We start from the raw sequence: 15,579 nt of genomic DNA, 5'->3' as shown, positions 1-15,579 counted from the left end.
ATAACGAGGAGGAGATATACAAAACATTGTACAATACATAATAAATAAATAATCAATTAATTAAGAACAATATAATGCAATTAAAAACAATTAAAATACCCAAAGTCAAACTTAGTTTAAAATTTAAAAATTATCCAGGGGGATTAGAAAATATAGTTGTAATTCAGGCTAGGCCGGCTAGTTGGAACAGGTGGGTCTTGAGTTTCGTGCGGAAGGAGCGGAGATCGGTAGCTGTCCTAATGTCGGAGGGGGAGGTCATTCCAGAGGGCTGGGCCCATCACAGAGAAGGCCCTACCCCTCGGCACCGCCCTCTGGCATTGCTTAGTGGACGGCACCCGGAGAAGTCCCTCTCTGTGAGAGCGAATTGGTCACAGGGATGTATGGGGCAGGATACGATCCCGCAAATAGCTAGGTCCTGTGCCATAGAGCGCTTTAAAGATAGTGGTCAACACCTTGAAACGCACCCGAAAGACTACAGGGAGCCAGTGCAGCTCGCGCAGGAGAGGTGTCACATGGGAGTACCTCGTACTCCCCATCACTGCCCGTGCGGCCGCGTTCTGGACCAACTGCAGTCCTCGGGTGCATCTCAAGGGAAGCCCCATGTAAAGAGCATTACAGTAATCCAGACGAGACGTCACCAGCGCATGAGTGACTGTGCGGAGGGCATCCCGGTCCAATAGGGGGCGCAATTGGCGCACCAGGCTAACCTGGTGGAACGCCCCCCTTGCCACGTCTGTCACATGATCATCCATAGACAGCCGGGCATCTAGGAGGACGCCCAAATTGCGCACCCGCTCCACGGGGGCCAGTTGCTCGCCCCCAATGGCCAGCGATGGAGTCAGCTGGTTGAACCGAGAGGCCGGTAGCCACAGCCACTCCATCTTGGAGGGGTTAAGTTTAAGTCTGTTGTCTCCCATCCATTTCTTTGTGGATGGCAGGCCTGAGCAAGCAATGAAGTGCGCCTGCTTGGAAACCAAGTCAATAACTGTCCAGATTACTCTATTCCCACTGCTCTCTGGGAGTTCCACGATGAAGTCCATTGCGACCTCTTCCCATGGTCGGTTAGGGCTGACCACTAGTTAGTGTAGCAGTCCAGGGATCTTCTCCGGCAGTTCTTTGGGCTTTTCCTCCTCCGAGGCCTCCCCCTTGGTAGGACTCTTCATCACCTTAAGTTGGGGATCCTCTTCCAGAGGTTGTTTGGGCTTTTCCTCCTCTGAGGCCTCCCCCTTGATAGGACTCTTCGTCACCTTAGGTTGGGGATCCTCTTCCAGAGCTTGTTTGCTCTTTTCCTCCACCAAGGCCTCCCTCTTGGTAGGACTTTTCATCACCTTAGGTTGGGAATCCTCTTCCAGAGGTTGTTGGCCCTTTTCCTCCTCTGAGGCTTCCCCCTTGGTAGGACTTTTTGTCACCTTAGGTTGGGGATCCTCTTCCAGAGGTTGTTGGCCCAGATGACTCTTTTCTGCTGGCAGCTGGGGCCTTCTCTTTACCACCGTGGTGGTTGGTGTACACATTTGTGGCATTGGGGCTGGAGCCAAGCACTCTGATGCTCTGTGGCCAAGTTGACAGCAACAGTAGCATTTATTTGGCCCCCACGAGGAAAGTAACTTACTTACATCTCTTAACTTAGGAACCACCTCATCACATTGTTTTGCTATCCATCCTGTAGCTTCCCCTTGGTAATCCCTTCTTCCATTATTGAGAACCTTTCTCTGTAGGAAGGTAGGGTAAGAACCTGTTGGGGCATTGCAGGTGCACTGTCAGGCCTGTAGTTATGTTTTTTTAAGGATCTTTGCCCTGCCACACTTTCTATTATTTTCCTATGCTGTTTCATTAGTGTAGTAATTGGGAGGGGGGAATAGAAAGGAGTAGAATTGTGGAACGTTGTTGTCATTCTTTTCTAGAAGCCCAAGGTCATCTTTTGTCTCTGCACCTTGACATCTGACCGGAAGCAGCTGGGTGGAGATGCCAGCGTGGAAGAAGAAGATTGGGCCATGTGATGGATTTATGGGAGTGGGCATAAGATTATGAACTTTCAAATGGGTGGAATTCCAGGAAGTAAATCAGAGTTGGAATTTTACACAGTCCGATGCCAACATGTCTGTCTTATTAAATTGGAACTTTAAGGATAGCTCTGCCTTGAACTCTGATTTAATTCTGCATGATATCTGAAACGCTGACATTATTCCAACTCTCTCTTTAAAACAAATTACTAGCACCCCCCTCGCATGGGAGGGGGCTGGTGAGGGGCTGCTGAATTCCCAATGCTGACCAGGACAGCGTAAAATATCAGCGAACAATTATGAGTAAGCTTTTTGAGATAAGAAGCTGAGATGAGACTCTTCTCTGCAAATCTTCAAAGGAGAAGGAATTCCTGTTTAAGATTTATAGCATTTGGAGGAATGCAAGGGGGAAAAGATTCTGCACACAACCGGAAATGACAAGATGTTTGGAATCCAGACCAACTTCTTCAGCCAAACGTGAGTCAATCTCCCCCCCCCCTTCACTAACAAATGATGCAATGGACTGGAGGACTAGAGTGGAGATAATTACTCCTTCCAAACAGCGATAAACGAAATGACTTATTACCCTGCAACTGAGTTGAAGAGAGATTCCCTATCAAAATGGGAAATTCAACCCAGCCAGCAAGAAGGGATTTGGCCAGCATCTTTCACTTGCCAGCCACCGCAAAGCAGGCTGCAGCTTGTGAATGAAGCACCACCAAATTGGGCTTTCTTCCCAGGCAGTGTTTCTCAAACTTGGTGACTTTAAGTCCTGTGGACTTCAACTCCCAGAATTCCCCAGCCAGCATTCTGGGAGTTGAAGTCCACAGGACTTAAAGTCGCCAAGTTTGAGAAACACTGTTCCCAGGGCATGGATGGAAAAGATTCCAGTGGGCAAATCTGTGGCCATCAGCATGGGAAAATCCTCCAAGCCAGCAGAGGGCACCTACTTGGCCCATAACACCTCCAAGCCAGCAGAGGGGTCCTTGGCACATAAACCCCCCTAGCTAGCCATCGTTGGTTGAACTGCAACCTGTAAAGCAGGCAACCCCGGGATGGGTCTTAACCCCAGGTCATGGATGGAAGGGATGCCAGTGGGCACCTGCCCTCCCTCAGCAGATGGCACCATGGCAGATAACTGGGCAGTGGCCAACCGAGGGATTGACCTCCCCACCAGTTGCAGTCTCCCCTGCAATGCCCCAACAGGTTCTTACCCCACCTTCCTACAGAGAAGCAATCTCCACAATGGAAGAAGGGATGAATGAGGGGAAGGCTGCAGGATGAATGGCAGGACCATGTGCACCTGCAATGCCCCAACAGGTTCTTACCCCACCTTCCTACAGAGAAAGGTTCTCAACAATGGAAGAAGGATTTACCTAGGGGGAAGCTGTAAGATGGATAGCAGTTCAATGTGATGAGGCAGTTCCTAAGTTTAGAGATGTAACTAGGTTCCTTCCTTCATGGGGGGCCAATAAAATGCCACCGTTGCTGTCAACTTGGCCACAAAGCATCAGAGTGCTTGGCTCAAGCCCCAATGCCATAAACATTTGTACCAATCACCATGGCGGTAAAGAGAAGGCCCCAGATGCCACCAGAAAAAAGTCATCTGGCCCAACAACAATGGGGAGGCCTTGGAGAAGGAAAATGCCGAAGATGACCCAATGGTGAGTGCACCCATCTGCCCCTTCGCCTTCCAAGTCAACCTCCAAGTACCTGAGACAGGGGTGGAAGAGGAAGTTGAAGCAGTTGTGGACACCAGTTGCACTCGAGGCTTAATCAACATGTCGATTATCAAGCAACTAGGCATATGCACAAGACCTCTAGCCTGTCCCATTCAGGTTGAGCAGGTAGATGGAATGCTAATTGGAGGGGCCCCAGCCATGCTAATAACTGAACTGGTGAAATTACAAGTGGGACGCCACTATGAGCTTCTCAGATTCATTGTGGCGCCAGAGATGCCGGAAAAAATAATCTTGGGGCTTGCATGGCTTGACAAGTGGAAACCTACGATAAAGTGGGAAGACGGTGGTAGGAAATTGATGATTGTGTTTGGGCTGCTACCACCAGTGGAGGAAAAGGGCCAGTCAGGGATGATTGAACCCAAGAGCCCAGAACCTGCAGCACCTGCAGCAGAGACCAAAACCCCAGGAGTCCAACAAGTACCAAAAAACTTGTTGGGGGATGTTTTGTTGAGAAAACTGCAGTACAACAGTAACCGAAGCGAGGATAAGCTGATGACAGCTATGAAATTGACACTCCCAACAGACCAGTGGCTCAACAATAACCAGGATATCCTAACGATGGAAGATGGATTAGCCTGGAAGGTGTCCAAACTGTACATCCCCGCGGGGTTGAGGCTGGAAGTTTTATAGCAAAGCCATGAGGCGGAAGTAGGAGGCCATTTTGGATTCCTAAAAATGCTCCACCTCACCAGGCATCAATTTTGGTGGCCAAAGATGGAATCAGAGGTGAAAGATTACATAAAAAGCTGTGCTACTTGTGCAATGATGAAACCACTGCCAGAGAAGTCCCCCGGACTGCTACGAGTGGCCAGCCCTAACCGACCATGGGAAGCGGTCACAATGGACTTCATCGTGGAATTCCCAGACAGCAGTGGGAACAGAGTAATCTGGACAGGCATTGAGTCTAGGGAAAATTGACCCAGAATTTCATTGTAGCTTGTTGAAACCAGTAATTGGGTCTAACATAAGAGCATCCACCCAAGTTCACTCTCCTCCTGTAGTGATAGAAGGGGAAACACAATCTGAGGTGGAAAAAATTGTAGACTCCAGGCTGAATAGTGGTCGCTTACAGTACTTAGTGCACTGGAAGGGTTACCCTTTGTCTGAAGATAGGTGGGTGAAAAGTTGGAACCTAAAAGTGGAGAAGTTAGTAAAACAATTCCATGAGAAGTTTCCCGATAGGCCTGGGGAAGGAAGAGGTGGTTAATTTTGTTATGTTAACTTTTATGTTATTCTCTTTTTAGGAAACATTTTTCTTCTGAGGAGAGGCCGCCTGTCAGGCCTGTAGTTATGTTTTTTTAGGATCTTTGGCCTGCAACACTTTCTATTATTTTCCTATGCTGTTTCATTAGTGTAGTAATTGGGAGGGGGGAATAGAAAGGAGTAGAATTGTGGAATGTGTTGTTGTCATTCTTTTCTAGAAGCCCAAGATCATCTTTTGTCTCTGTACCTCGACATCTGACCAGAAGCAGCTGGTCGATGATCTCTGGCGGACCCGGGACAAGGGCTGCTCCTCTGTCCTGGTCCGATTAGATCTCTCGACGGCTTTGAATACCATCGACCATGGTATCCTACTGCGACGACTCGGGGGGTTGGGAGTGGGGGGGCACCGTTTTACGGTGGTTCTCCTCCTACCTGTCGGATCAGTCGCAGTTTGTGTGGACTGGAGGGCAGATATCAATCCTTGGGTGCGTCACTTGTGGGGTGCCCCAGGGGTCGGTTCTCTCCTGTTCAACATATATATGAAACCGCTGGGTGAGATCATCCGTGGTTTTGGGGTACAGTGTCATCAATATGCTGATGTTACCCAACTTTTCTTTTTTTCTTTTTTTAAACAACATTTTATTGGTTTTCAAATATATAGGGGAGGGTACAAATTTTTTTGGCAGCTTTCATACTGCTGGTAGAGATCCCAGTACGATACTCACTTATGTAACATTGTACAACAAATTTATAGATGTTACCCAACTTTTCATCTCTACCCCAAACCACCCAAATGATGCCCTCGACGTGATGTCCCAATGCCTGGAGGCTGTGCGGATCTGGATGGGGAGGAACAGACTCAAGCTCAATCCCTCCCAGACTGAGTGCCTGTGGTTTCCATCATCCCGATTTGTGCATCTTGTTCCATCTTTGATGATAGGGGGAGAAATTTTAGCCCCCTCAGAGAAGGCTCGCAATCTGGGAGTTCTCCTGGATATGCGGCTTAGTTTAGAAGAACACCTGATGGCCGTGACCAGGGGGGCCTTTTACCAGGTTCGTCTGGTACACCAGTTGCGCCCTTTCCTGGATCGGGATGCTCTGTGCACAATCACTCATGCCCTCGTCCTTTCTCGCCTGGACTACTGCAACACTCTCTACATGGGGCTGCCCTTGAAGAGCACCCGGAGGCTTCAGCTGGTCCAGAATGTGGCCGTGCGGGTTATCATGGGGGTACCTAGGTACTCCCATGTTACACCCCTTTTAGGCGGCCTGCACTGGTTGCCAGATGTTTTCCGGGTGCGATTCAAGGTATTAATTATGACCTTTAAAGCGTTCCATGGCTTAGGCCCAGGGTACCTGCGAGACCACCTACTGCCACCAGTAGCCTCCCACCGTCCAGTACGATCCCACAGAGTTGGCCTCCTCAGGGTGCCGTCTGCCAGACAGTGTCGGCTGGTGACCCCCAGGGGGAGAGCCTTCTCTGTGGGAGTGCCTTCCCTCTGGAATGAGCTGCCCCCGGAGCTTCGCATAATCCCTGACCTCCGGTCCTTCCAACGCACCCTAAAAAGTTGGCTTTTCCAGCAAGCCGGCCTGGCCTGTTAATTTTATCTCATTTTTTAAATGTATTGTCCTATAAATAGGGCTTGTTTTTTGGATATGTATTTAATTTCTTTCTAACTTTCGGGATGTGTGTTTTTTAATGTTGTACGCTGCCCTGAGTCCTTTTGGGAGAAGGGTGGCATATAAATCCAATAAATCCAATCCAATCCAATCCAATAAATGTTCTGCTCCTTATAGACCACAACATAACTCATTTGTAGAATGAAGGGGGCAAACGTTACAAGCCATGACTAGAACCATGTTATCTGATTCAGGATTGCCTGAAACATTATGGGATGAAGCCATGATGTGCGCTAATCATCTACTGAACAACATTGTAAATGCTTATACTGGAGAAGTACCGTTTACTCGTTGCCATGGTAGGAAACCTGATTTGAGCTACTTGCACATGTTTGGAGTTCCTGCATGGGTGCATATTCCAGCACAGATCAGATTAAAGGGACAAAATAGAACTAGGAAATTATTTTTTGTAGGTTATAACTCAAACCATAGATCTTATAGGTTCTGGGAACTAGGGACAATAAGATCTATCACAGTGCTAATGTGAAGTTTTTAGAGCATGTTGGTTGGGATAAACTGGAATTTAACAATGACATAGTTATTGAAACCCAGGTATTTCCTAGTGGTAATATAGAGAAACCAGTTATAAAAATTAAAGAGAAAGCGCAAAGTCAGGATGAAGTGAAAAGTCAGGAGGAGTTAGAAGAACGGGATCAGATGCAACAAGAGAGTCCAATAGTGAGCCCTGAGTTGCCTAGGCATTCTACCCGTATAACAAGACCACCTGATAGATATCAAGCTAGTATAGCATGTCAAGTAGATAAAGTTCCTGCAACGTATAATGAATTATCAACATATCCTAAAGAGGAGCAAATAGTTTGGAAAGCAGCAATGAACAGGGAACTAAAATCTTTACAAGATCTGGAGGTATATGAGAATGTGAGATTACCACCAGGTGAAAAAGTGATAGGATGTAAATGGATTTATAAGATTAAAACAAGTGTGATGGGACAGTTACACATAAAGCTAGATTGGTAGCACAAGGTTTCAACCAGTCGGCAACTGATTATGATGAAGTATTTGCGCCAAGTTTAAAAACCATAACATTACGTGCATCATTAGTTTGGGCAGCTAAGCATGGATATATAATAAATCATTTAGATGTTGAAACAGCATATCTTCATGCATCGTTGCAACACACTATTTATTTAAAGAAACCTGAAGGGTTAAACACTGATAGCAATACTGATTGTTGGAAGTTTAAAAAGAGCCTGTATGGTTTAAAACAGTCAGGCTACGAGTGGAATCAATGCATAGTGAAGGAATTAGCAAGGATAGGGTTTAAAGCTGGATTAGCTGTTCCTTGTTTATTTAAGCAAGAAAATGATGGTATGATTTCATTATTGTTATTGTTTACAGACAATATAGAGTTGATTACTAAAACAGAGCAGAAGGCTATTGAGATTAAAAAAGTGGTTTAAAATAAAACATCTTGGTGAAATAAAGAAATATCTTGGATTGAAGATAGATAAGACTAGGGGAGGATATAAAATATCACAGGCTGATAAGATCAATCAGTTACTTAGGAATTACAAAATGGAACTGTGTAAACCTGCTAAAACTCCTATGAGTCAAGAATTTAGCAATGGTGATATCAAAAGCCCAGTGTTTGCTAAGAATATTTATCAATCCCTAATTGGTAGTTTATCTTATGTTAGCAATTGGTCTAGACCAGATATTTTATAGAGTGTTAATCAATTGGCTAGGTTTAATGCCAAACCCACTAAACGGCATTGGCAAGCTGCAAAACCTGTATTAAGATATCTGAAACAGACAATACACTATACATTATACTTAGAGCCTAAGGATGAACTGATATTAACCGCATATGCTGATGCAAGTTTTGCAACTGAAGTTTCCACACATAAATCTACATCAGGTATTGCGATATTCTTAGGAAAGGCATTGATTGGATGGCAGTCTATTCATCATAAGCATATAAGTTTATCAACAAAGGAGGCTGAATTTTCATGGTTATCATTGTTATGTACCAGTTTAATTTGTTACAAGCAACTCCTGATAGATATGGGAATTAATGTTTGTGAGCCTATTGTTGTATACGAGGATAACCAAGCAGTGATCCAAATGGCAACAAATATTGCTGTAAAGACAAGGACAAAGCATACTGACTTAAGATATATGAATGCATAGCAAAGTGTTAGTAGTAAAATGATTACACTAGAGTATTGTATGTCTGAAGAAAATGTTGCTGATCATTTTACCAAAGCTCAAGGTATGGTCAAATGTAAACAATGTTTTGATGTTTATGGATTGAGAATGTGAAGTTATGTGCAAATACATTGACAACCCAAGAGGGGAGAATGTTAGGGATGTAACCCTACGCTTGGCTTGGCAATGTATATAAGCTATGATTGTAACAAATATATCTGTTACTTTAAATGCTAAAGAGATGCAATTGGTTTGTTACCTCAAGCAGCCATAAGAGGGAGCCAGAATGGCTGTTAGCTCTCTGTTTGTTAGACGCTGATCGGTGTATTGTGAGGTACTGTGGTTTGCAACTGTTAGCTGTGTTCTGTGTGCTAGACTAACTATTTTGATAACTGAATGACTGAACCATGTATGACTTGGACTGTTAACCGGACTCTGAATACCTCTATATTTCTACATAGTAAATTACTATATTTTTACACTATTCAGTGTCTCTGTATGCTGTTTTGTGCATGTTCTTCCATACCACTCTCATTGCACTTCTCTGCATACTCCCTCTCCTAATGGGGAGCTTAATTACTTAACACTCTCATTTCAGCTTCTTATCTCAAAAGGCTCTCTCATAATTGTTCACTGATATTTTACGCTGATATTTTACCCGTGCCAGGGTACTGGTGATTTATTTTAAAGGGAAATTTGGGATAATGTTAGCATTCCAAATATCATGCAGAATTAAATCAGAGTCCAAGGCAGAGCTATCCTTAAAGTTCCAATTTAATAAGACAGACATGTTGGCACATCTGTGGAATCCCAAATTTGAAAAACTTCCTGGGATTCCACCCAGATCTTATCCCCACACCCATAAATCCATCACATGGTCCAATCTTCTTCTTCCACGCTGGCATCTCCACCCAGCTGCTTCCAGTCAGGTGTAGAGGTGCGGAGACAAAAGATGACCTTGGGCTTCTAGAAAAGAATGACAACAACACTTTCCACAATTCAACTCCTTTCTACACCTGCTTCCAGTCAGGTGTAGAGGTGCGGAGACAAAAGATGACCTTGCGCTTCTAGAAAAGAATGACAACAACACTTTCCACAATTCTACTCCTTTCTATTCCCCCCTCCCAACTACTACACTAATGAAACAGCATAATGAAATAATAGAGAGTGTGGCAAGCCAAAGATCCTAAAAGGGATATAACTGCAAGCCTGTCACCAGGCTTAATAGCAGTGACTGTGAGAGGGATCTGGGAGTCTTAATGGATAATCAGCTAAAGTTGAGCCAGCAGTGTGCATCGGCAGCCATAAAAACCCAATGCAATCCTAAGTTGCATTAATAGAGGGATACAAAGAGCAAGTGAGGTACTAATACCACTCTATAAAGCCCTAGTAAGATCTCACCTAGAATCCTGAATCCAGTTTTGATCACCACACTATTAAAAAGATGTCGAGACTCTAGAAAAAGTGCAGAGAAGAGCGACCAAGAGAATTAGGGGACTGGAGGCTAAAATATCCAATATGGATGCAGGTCATGGCTACTCTAGTGAAGAGAAGGACCAGGGGAGACAGGATAGCAGTCTTTCAATATTTGAGGAGCTGCCACAGAGAGGAGGGGGTCAAGCTATTTTCTAATGCCCCTGAAGACCAGACAAGGAATAATGGATGGAAACTGAGCAAGGAGAGATTCAACCAGGAATTTCCTCACAGTGAGAACAATCAACCCGTGGAACAGAAGTTGCCTTCGGAAGTTGTGGGAGCTTTATCACTGGAAGCTTTCAAGAAGAGACTGGACTGCCAGCTATCAGAATGGTGTAGGGTCTCCTGCTTGGGCAGGGGGTTGGACTAGATGACCTATAAGGTCCCTTCCAACTCTGTTCATCTGTTAAACCCCTGTCCACGGACCAGCACTGGTCCGTGGCATGCCAGAAACTGGACCGCAGAAATAAGCAAAGCCCCATCCATGGGACGGAGGAAACGTGTGAATCTACTCACCCTCTGGTTCACGGAAAATTTCTCTCCTGTCCCTGGTGCCCTAAATGTTGGCAGGCAATGCTATAGGTACCTCTGGAGACCTAGATACAAAGTTTTATATGTATCCATGAATCTTAGGAGAACACATGAGAAAATTGAAATATCTGACAGTTGCTTGTAAGCTTTAACCCACCTGCAACAATGCAATCCATCTCTGCGGCACTCACAACTGGAGCCATCATGTGACTCCCAGGTGGACCCAATGAGATGCTTTCTCCTGTCATGGAAATCAGCACATGTGCTAGGCCACACCTCTTTCCCTAAGGGGGGGGAAAGTCAAGTTGAACTTGCAACTGCACACAAATTGTCAAACCACAGTGAGAAACCATCTACTTAGAGTTGAAGGCTCCTTTCAGAAAACAACTAATAGACGAAGTACAATATCAATCTACTAAGGGACAAATACAGGTAGTCCACAACTTACAACAATTTGCTTAGTGAGAATCCGTGGTGGGTTCCGTATCCCGTTCCAACTGGTACGGTTGGAATGTGCCCAGCGTTGTCCACAAGGATGTGTGCAGCATGCACATGTGTCGTACTGTCCAGCGATGCCTCCACAAGCCTCCGCGACGCTCCAGCTGTTCAGCGGAGCATCGTACAGGCTCTGTATGCACCGTGCATGTGCGCGGAAGAGCCAAAGACTTTAAAGGACAGGTAAGGAGCTCGGGTGGGCGGGCGGACTCTCTGGAGCACCATACTAGAACGGTACCCTGTGCTCTGGGCAGGCTCTGGTACTGGGGCGTACCACCTGCAACCCACCACTGGTGAGAATTCAAAGTTACAATGGCACTGAATGAAATGATTTATGAACTGTTTTTCACACTTCCAATCATTATAGCATCCCCATAGTCACGTGATCAAAAATTCAGAATGTTGGCAACTGATTCATAGGTTGGAGGGACCAGGGGTCATGGGGTCACTTTTTTCAACCTTCTAACAAGCAGATTCAATGGGGAAGCCAGATTCACTTAACAACCATGTTATTCACAACTGTGGCAAGAAAGATAAGGGGGGACAAAATTCACTTAACAACTGTTTCACTTAGCAACAGAAATTTTGGACTTAATTGTGGCTGTAAGCTGAGGACTACCTGTATATATGTGTGTGTATATATATGTATTTGTGTTACAACCCCTGGTATGCCCAAATATGGGAGGGAACTCACTACTCCCCCGTCTATCGGCTCACTGCAGGAGACCATCCAGGCAGAAAACCATATTTTTAATGTTGCCTTTTTATATTTATTTATCAGCACAAATACTCTGTGTGTGTGTGCTCTCATTTGCTTCATTTCATTTCGTTTCATTTCATTTCATCATTTCATTTCATTTCATTTATGAACTTTGAAAGTACCACATATGATTAAATGACTTCTGCATTAATACTTAAGGTGTTTCTGGGCCCAGTTAGGAGACTTTTGACAGAAAACCTGGGTCAACATATAATCTGCATTTCCCCTGGCATGATTAGACCTTTGCAATTTGTTCAGGTGAATAAGGAGTTGGGTTACCATCTATATTCTCTGGGAGAAAAAGACCCCCAATACATTCTTTTTGACACGTAGCCAGCATGAAAGAGAAGAAGATCAGAATGAAGAAAGCTTTCTGGAAAGTAAGAAAAAACAAGAAAAAGTAAGTCACCAGAGAACTTAATAATTGTTGGAGCAAATGACTGTTCAAAGTTTTACAAAGGTTTGATAATGTGATGTTGTCCGTGAACTTCAGGAACAGCCCTCTGGATTAAATTGACAATCTTGTGCAAGTGTGCAGTTCAATCTCTGTTGCACAAGAGGATCAACCTGGAACATCTCCCTCCCCTCTTTGTGCCAGCTGCAGACAAGCCTGGATACCCGAATATCTCAGCCCGTTTGTCTGCCTCCCTAGTAGTCCCCACCCTAGAATGTCTTCCCATCCTTCTCCCCTCCATTGATGTCGTTGGGATTGACTACAGATGGAGGAAGATGTGCCTTACCACCACAGCAGTTTGTGCCCCTTTTCATACCTTTTTCTACCCATGCTGTGACAATCCTAACTCTTTTATTCCAGAATTTATATGTGGCCCACACAATAATTATCCTGTGCATTTGTTTAATCTACAGTTAATTGCACTGAATAGCTAAAAAAACCAATAAAATGCTAGAGTCTTGCCCACGTAATACACCAGGACATTTTTGGATGTTACTTCCATCCCACACATTAGAAAATGCAATTAATTGGTTTGCGGAATTGTTTCTTTTGTCGCTTCTCTCTTTAGGAGTTCTAAAGAAACTTCTGATAGCATTGTCCCAAAGGTGCTTTTTTTCAAGAGGCAACTGGACTTTCTGGTTTTTCTTTGAAGACGTTTCGCTTCTCATCCAAGAAACTTCTTCAGCTCTGACTGGATGGTGGGGAATGGAAGGATTTAATGACCAGCTGCCTGCAAAAAGTACAAATCCTTCCATTTCCCACCCTCCAGCTCAAGAAACTTCTTGGATGAGAAGCAAAATGTCTTCAAAGAAAAACCAGAAAGTCCAGTTGCCTCTTGAAAAAGCCCCTTTGGGACAACCAGGACCTGGAGGATGGAGAATCTCCATAGGCATCTGATTTGATTTTCATATATTTTTGTCTTTACTTATTTAGCAACAAAGAGGATTAGGGAACTGGAGGCTAAAACATATGAGGAACGGTTGCAGGAACTGGGTATGTCTAGTTTACTGAAAAGAAGGACTAGGGGAGACAGGATAGCAGTCTTACAATATCTCAGGGGCTGCCCCAAAGAAGAGGGAGTCAAACTATTCTCCAAAGCACCTGAGAGCAGAAGAAGAAGCAATGGGTGGAAACTAACATTGTTCCATATGCATAAATATGTATTGAAGAATGTTGTTGTGTCATCTTCCAACATTTCCATGACATTGAAAAAGTTATTGTTGAAGGCTAATAAAAGGCAAGAAAGAGACTAAGATGCTTATGTGGAAGACTTATTCAGCAGCATTTACAAGTAAGAGATTTGAATGGCGCAGTGGCCTAGAGGTGGAGCTCTAAAGGCAGATATTTTTCTCTCTGGGCCCAATGAAAATATATCTGCTGCAAAGAAACACATTGGTGACAGGAAGGGCATCCAGCCAGTAAATACTCAACTCCATTCAGTTGCCCACACTCCACCCCACATTGAATTATGGGGTCATTAAAAGAGGATTTACATGCAATGGGTTAGGGGACTGGAGGCTAAATCATATAAAGAATGGTTGCAGGAACTGGGTAGGTCTAATTGAATGAAAAGAAGGACCAGGGGAGACATGATAGCAGTGTTCCAGTATCTCAGGGCTTGCCACAAAGAAGAGGGAGTCAAACTATTCTCCAAGGGCCCTGAGGGTAGAACAAGAAGCAATGGGTGGAAACTAATCAAGGAGAGAAGCAACTTAGAACTAAGGAGGAATTTCCTGACAGTGAGAACAATTAACCAGTGGAACAGCTTGCCTCCAGAAGTTGTGAATGCTCTAACACTGGAAATTTTTAAGAAGATGTTGGATAACCATTTGTCTGTAGTGGTATAGGGTTTCCTGTCTAGGCAGGGGGTTGGACTAGAAGACCTCCAAGGTCCCTTCCAACTTTGTTATTCTATTCTACTCTATTCTATTGTTCTGTTCTGTTCTGTTCTCATCTACTCTACTTACTCTACTCTATCTAATCTAATCTTAATAATGTAGGGAATCATTATCTTATTATTTTAACTACAGCTACAACTCTGGGTTTGGTTGCAAGAGATTGACTGTCCCAAAGTGGCCACCTCATTCTTCCAGCCCTTCTCTTCTCACATCCAAGTTAAATCGAGCTCTGGTTTGTGAATAAAGAATAAATCATTTCACTTACCATCTTGGCTTTGGGGAAGATCTAGGAAAGTCTTCTTAGGAAGGAAGGACAAGGAGCAGAACTTCTCTCTGAGGTAGGCAAGGAATCTGCTCCTCCAATTTATACAAAAACCAAGACCGCCCCTTGTGCACATTAAAAAAAATTTGGGTGTAAGTTGTGCCAACATACCCACTGCCAGAAGGAAAATATTTGCTTCATAAATAGTTGGTGTTTGTTTTGTCGACGTGATTAAAGGAAAGTATTTCATCAACTTCAGAGCAACCTGATTAGAAAAAGACCTTTTCCCTTTGGGGTCTAATGGAAAAATACCTGGAGAAAAAAAATTGGAATTTTGTTACTATATATGGAACAGCAGAATTGCTACTGTATCAGTGGTGGGTTCTGGATCCAATTCCAACCAGTACGGTATGGTTGGAATGGGCCCGGCGTCACCCACATGGACGCGTGCATGTGTTGTACTTTCCTGCGACGCTTCTGCAAGCCTCTGCGACGCTCCCGCTGCTTGGTGGAGTGCCACGCAAGCGCCATACGTGACATGGACGTGCGCAGAAGTGCCAAAGGACAGGTAAGGAGCTCAGACGGGCAGGTGGGCCCTCTGGAGCACCATACCAGAAAGGCACCCGGTGCTCCGGGCAGGCTCCGGTATATCTGTACCAGGGCATACCGCCTGCAACCCACCACTATACTGTATGCACAAAAATGGAAGGAAACTTCAATTCCTACCCTGGATGAATGATTGCAGAAGTTGATGGAGTTTGTTGAAAGGACAAAAAAATGACTATTTTGATTAAAGGAAAGAATATACAGTAGAACCTCAATCACTCCAAATCCACATACTTGGGTGGTGATCAAACAGCCTCTGAATGTCACCAGGAATGCGGAGGGAGGGGGGAGGGGGGGAAACCA

At 44.6% G+C, this 15,579-nt stretch overlaps 1 long non-coding RNA gene across 2 annotated transcripts in view; it reads right to left on the bottom strand.

Annotated features, from left to right (window-relative positions):
- Window positions 1-15,579, bottom strand: part of LOC309396172 — a 53,712-nt gene that overhangs the window by 21,731 nt on the left and 16,402 nt on the right. The window contains exon 1 of one of the 2 annotated variants that reach the window (XR_014176056.1): window positions 14,674-14,725. The exons of the other annotated variant lie outside the window; for it this stretch is intronic. This is a non-coding gene — a long non-coding RNA (uncharacterized lncRNA). Of the gene's footprint in view, window positions 1-14,673; window positions 14,726-15,579 lie in introns of those variants that run through there. 2 annotated transcript variants of the gene reach the window in all.

This window comes from Natrix helvetica (assembly GCF_964273705.1).
Source record: "Natrix helvetica genome assembly, chromosome: 8".
Classification (NCBI taxonomy): Eukaryota; Metazoa; Chordata; class Lepidosauria; order Squamata; family Natricidae; genus Natrix; species Natrix helvetica.
This window is presented reverse-complemented; position numbering and strand designations above follow the sequence as displayed.